Source organism: Crinia signifera, chromosome 11, assembly GCF_055691185.1.
Source record: "Crinia signifera chromosome 11, ASM5569118v1, whole genome shotgun sequence".
NCBI classification, from domain to species: domain Eukaryota; kingdom Metazoa; phylum Chordata; class Amphibia; order Anura; family Myobatrachidae; genus Crinia; species Crinia signifera.
In genome coordinates this window covers 94708421-94714420 of record NC_139227.1, presented here as the reverse complement: position 1 = coordinate 94714420, position 6000 = coordinate 94708421, and the positions used below count along the sequence as shown (strand labels likewise).

Here is a 6000-nt window from a genome sequence, read left to right as displayed (position 1 = left end):
AGCGGCGTGAACGCGCATTTGATCGGAATCGGATCAAATAAATGTCAAAAACACACGATAGTACATACAATCTGCATACAACCGGTCGGAATTGGATCTAAATTGACAGAATCGTGCCCTAGTCGTCCTGGTGTGTACCCAGCATAACTCGCACCAACATTTGTTTAACTGTAACCTCAAAAAGGTCACAAAAAAGCTAAGAATGTCTCTAATTATATACTGTACATACCACACTTCCCTATATGTCTACAAGACACCCAAACGTGGTGAGATCCCAGACTCCTCGGAGAGTAGCCCACCCTGCTGGGACTCACACACTTCACTGGGCATGATGACACCCACCCACTTCATTGGGCATGATGGCACCCACCCACTTCACTGGGCATGGACACCCACATGGCTGGCACCCACCCATTTCACTGGGCATAATGGCACCCACCCTCCTGGCACCCACCCACTTCACTGGGCATGGACACCCACATGGCTGGCACCCACCCATTTCACTGGGCATGATGACACCCACCCTCCTGGCACCCACCCACTTCACTGGGCATGATGACACCCACCCTCCTGGAACTCATCCACTTCACTCGTCATGATGACACCCACTCTCCTGGCACTCACCCAGTTCAATGAACAAGATGACACCCACCTTACTGATACCCACCCACTTCACTGTGCATGATTGCGCACAATGGCACCTTGCCCACATCCTAGCAGAAATACTGTTAACTCTACACCTGCTCAGTGCTTACCTGACAGTGCTCAGCTCCTGCAGCATGATTTTTTTAAAGGGGGCGTGGTCACGGGGGGATCCGCTATTAGGCCACGCCTCCAACTTTGCTTGGTGACGGTCTCGGACTCGGATCATTCATGTTCTGTGTGCGTGTGCGGTAACGGTTTGCCTCCTGCTCTGTGGCTGGCTCCTGCGGTCACTCTCACTCGACCAAAAGGTACTGAGACCAGGGTGAGTGTATGGGTATACAATACATACCTCCCAAGTCCCAACTGTATCCCTTACCGAGGAGGGACAAACATTTGCGCGCGTACGGTCGTACCTGACCCTCTCCATGCGGGATAAAATGCTCTGTTCCTGGAATGTATGATTGCCATCACCTGTGGTCAAACACCTTTCTTATCAATTAAGTAGCTCCCCACAGGTGATGGTAATCATACATTACCAGGGAAGTCCAGGAACAGAGCATTTTCGCCCGTATGGAGAGGGTCAGGTAGGCAAGTATGCCCTAAGGCGCGCCAGAAATGTTGGGGGCGTGGCCTATACTCCGAGAGGCCACGCCCCTGTTTCCGACGCTGTTGGGGTCATGCCCAGCAGTTTAGCTATGCCCCCAGCCCCTCCGGCTGCATAGACGCTGTGTGCATGGGGGAGACTCCCAACTGTCCACGCCATAATGCCCCTTACACTATACACCACACCATAATGCTACTTACACTGTACGCCACACACCGTAATGCCCCTTACACTATATACCACACCATAATGCTACTTACACTGTACGCCACACACCGTAATGCACCTTACACTATATGGCCCACACCGTAATGCACCTTACACTGTACGCCACACACCATAATGCCACTTAACTATACTCCATAGACTGCAATACACTTACGCTTTATGCCACACTGTAATGCCCCTTACACTATATGCCTGGCACAGTAATGCTGCTTACACTATACTGTACGTCACACACCGTAATGCCACTTACACTATACGCCAAACACCGTAATGCACCTTACACTATACGCCACACACCAAAATGCCACTTAACTATACTCCACACACTGCAATACACTTACGCTATATGCCACACTGTAATGCCCCTTACACTTTATGCCTGGCGCAGTAATGCACCTTACACTATATGCCACACACTGTAATGCTCCTTACACTATAGGCCAGCTAGACTATACGCCACACACTGCAATGCCAGCGAGACTATACGCCACACACTGCAATGCCAGCTAGACTATATGCCACACACTGCAATGCCAGCTAGACTATATGCCACACCGTAATGCCACTGAAACTATACACTACGCAAGGTAATTCCCATTACACGAAACACCGTAATGGCCCTTACACTATACACAAAACTATACACAATATGGCATCATCGCATCACACCAGGCACAGTAACATGTGTGGAGACAGGACCTGAACTGCAGGGGCAATACAGCGCCCCAAATCCCTGCCCCCCCAGAAATTAATACAGCACATACCCCCAATTACTAATACAGCACATAAGTTCCCCAGCCAATAATAATACAGCACATAGGTCCCCCCACAGATAGTAATACACAGAAAATAGGCCCCCCAGATTATAATGCAGCAATTAGCCCCCTCCCCAGATAATACAGCACATAGGTCCCCCCCAATAGATAATTATACAGCACATAGGGCCCCCCACTTATAATACAGCACACAGGTTCTCACCCACACAGATAATGTGGTCCCTACTTCCTGTTGTGGAGGTGGCAGAGTGCGCTTGCAGGCAGTTGAGTGCAAGTGGGTCCGCGGTCACGTTGCTGTGTGACGCGTCATGAGACGTGCTGTGTAATGTGAATATGGGTCACTACACACCGTGTAATATGAATATGGGTCACTACGTGCTGTCACATTTACATTACACAGCTAGTAGTTACCCATAATTACATTACGCAGATTATAGTGATCCATATTCACATAAAACAGTGCGTAGTGACCCATATTCATATTACCCATATATTTGTATTACAGTACATGTTTCTGGAGTTCCTGTCTCCAGGAACATGGCACCCATGCTGTGTACCTGAGGACACCTCTATTGCGCATGCGTGATTCACCAGAAAATGGCAGCAGACACCATTTTCACAGGGATCTTTACTGCTGAGAAGTGAGTAGACTGAAATGGGTGCAGGGTGTACAGTGCATGGGGGCCCCCAGGACCCAGGGGCCCATGTGCACTGCACACCTTGCACCTATAATATATACGCCAGTGGATGTGGGAGTTGCTGGCTGCTCCTGGGATCTGTGCTGCTGGGCTATGGGTGCTTTGCTATGAGAGGGTTTCTGGATCAGAAGTGGAACTAGCGGCAGTGCTAGGGGCACCAGCCAAAATTTTGCCTAGAGCATCAGATTGGCTAGGGCTGCCCCCCCCCACCCCCTTCTGCAGCCTAACTACAACTGCCAGCTTGCCACATGCCACTGTAATAGTGTGCTAGGTCCAATGTTCCATCCCCCATCTAGCAGCTGCCCAGTGTCTACAACCTCCGGATTATGCCCTCTAGCAGCACGCAGCCTTTGCTGTAGGGCATCACTAGAACATGGCAGATGCTGATGAATCCACCAGAACAGGTAGGTCCGTAGGGGGCCATTAGCCTGTGATAGGGGATAACTTATCAGAATATAATAACTGTATCATTGGCACCTGTTCTTCTATTACACTGAATATTATAAAAACAGATTCATTGGTGGACACCGTTGGGTTAACCATCAATGATTTTACAGTTATCAAAAGGAAACCATAGATGTGTAAATGGTTATATAGTATACACAGGGCACGGTGACTTGGGAAAGAGACAAAAACATAGAAGCCGGTAAAAGTTATTGTGCTCAGAATCTAATTAGCGACAAGAGAAATGTAGTAAGTGCTAAATGCTCTGGTCATTGTGGCCATCAACATGCAGCAACAGGCTTAACCTCTCGGCAGGTCATTGTGGCCAACAACATACAGCAACAGGCTAAACCTCCCGGCAGGTCATTGTGGCCACCAACATACAGTAACAGGCTAAACCTCTCAGCAGGTCATTGTGGCCAGCAACAGGCTAAACCTCTCAGCAGGTCATTGTGGCCACCAACATACAGTAACAGGCTAAACCTCTGAGCAGGTCATTGTGGGCACCAACATACAGTAACAGGCTAAACCTCTCAGCAGGTCATTGTGACCTCCAACATGCAGCAACAGGCTAAATCTCTCAGCAGGTCATAGTGACCAACAACATGCAGCAGCAGGCTAAACCTCTCAGGAGGTCATTGTGACCAACAACATGCAGCGACAGGCTAAACCTCTCAGGAGGTCATTGTGACCTCCAACATGCAGCAACAGGCTAAATCTCTCAGCAGGTCATTGTGACCAACAACATGCAGCAACAGGCTAAACCTCTCAGCAGGTCATTGTGGCCAACAACATGCAGCGACAGGCTAAATCTCTCAGCAGGTCATTGTGGCCAACAACATACAGCAGCAGGCTAAACCTCTCAGGAGGTCATTGTGACCTCCAACATGCAGCAACAGGATAAACCTCTCAGCAGGTCATTGTGACCACCATCATTCAGCAACAGGCTAAACCTCTTGGCAGGTCATTGTGACCACCAACATGCATCAACAGGCTAAATCTCTCAGCAGTTCATTGTGCCCACCAACATACAGTAACAGGCTAAATCTCTCGGCAGGTCATTGTGGCCACCCACAAGCCAGACACGAACCTTATCACATAATAAAAGCTGCCTTCAGAGCCAGTCCAATGGGAAGAGCAGGAAATGACTTGAGAAATGATTAGGTGGAGCTTAGCGCGCACTCAGCTCATTTGGTGCAACCAGTTATTGCAGACGAGTTGGCCCGCGTTACACTTTGCTCACAGGCATCGCAACCTCCCCCTTCCCAATCATTTCCTATTACATGCTAGCATGATTAATTTGCCTGGTTTCCTACCTCTGTAGACTGTCAAGTGGCTTTACTCCTAACCCTGGTCTTTTATATCCACCTTCAATAATGGGACTACCAGGTTGCTCTTAATGGACGTGGGCCTACCTGGACGAAACGCGCTGCACAAATCTCCTGCTATAAGACCACATGTCCATAAAGATGGAGAATTTATAGCCCAATGACCTGGTTAATGTGAGTTTAGTACAAAAAAAAAAAGAATTCAGATTTTTTTATGTCACTGGGTTTGGGTAAAAATGAGTAGAAAGGCCAAGTTCCCACCACCGGCTCGTGCGCCATGGGCCACCTGGTCTCAATCAAACGCCCAGGCGCGCCTTTCACAAGTGTCCATTATTGACCGGGGCTCGCTCTGCATTTTTGATTGCATGAGTTAAAAAAAATGAGCGTTTTACCCTGAGGAAATGATCTGCTTTGCGAGACAGGCACTCAGCCCATTACAGACCTGGGTTTTAAGGCCTCTACTTATTGAACACTCTTTACAAGGGTCTAGCAGTAATCCCTTTAAAATTGGGGTTTTGTTAAGTATTCAGATCATTATTAGACTTCATTGTTTGTTGGGTTGGACTAGACGAAGCAGCAAGCCACCGTGAGGAGGAACTCGGAGGTGACCCGAAAGACTTGGCTGCTCAGATTAACCCCGTGTGCTCCAACTAACCAAACATCCTAATTCCAGCGTTCCTATTAAATAATGTAATGGCCACCGGTGGTGAAGATGAAGAAATGGGAACGTTTGCAAATTCCATATTTATTCATTCACAAAGGATCAGAGCTGACAGTGGCAGACAGGAAGTGTACAGTATCGTACAGCACTGTGCACCTGTTATACAGTGGGGGCTATTGTAATCCTCTAGCAGAATCTGAGGCTGGTCTGACGGATATAGGTGTTAGCTTGGCTGTTAATGCTCCATGGATATACAGTAGATAGAGAAATTGGGAATCACATGTAGCAATATGGCTGCCCAGCTGGATTACAGAAAAGGCTCATACACACTGGGCGACTTTGAGCTGAAAGACACTCAAAATAGCAGGGTTGAGCGGCTTTCAGCTCAAAGTCGCCCAGTGTGTATGCCCCGTCGATGAGCGCTGCTGCGTGCTCCCGCATCATCGCCGGGAAAGCCGCTCATCTGCTGGTATTACAGATAAGCGGCTTTGAGGACGGCTTTGCATAGCTCTGTACTTGGACCGGTGCTTTTTAATATCTTTATTGGTGATATTGCATATAGAATTGAGGGTACAATGTGCCTTTTTGCAGATGACACAAAGGTATGTAACAGGGT

The 6000-nt window shown here is 48.4% G+C and overlaps 1 protein-coding gene across 1 annotated transcript in view; it reads left to right on the top strand.

Annotated features, from left to right (window-relative positions):
• The first annotated feature begins 876 nt into the window (after positions 1-876).
• ALX4 (ALX homeobox 4) overlaps positions 877-6000 on the top strand; it is a 160661-nt gene continuing 155537 nt past the window's right edge. Inside the window, exon 1 of the mRNA XM_083163677.1 lies at positions 877-953. The gene's annotated coding sequence lies outside the window, so the exon portion shown is untranslated. The remainder of the gene's footprint in view (positions 954-6000) is intronic.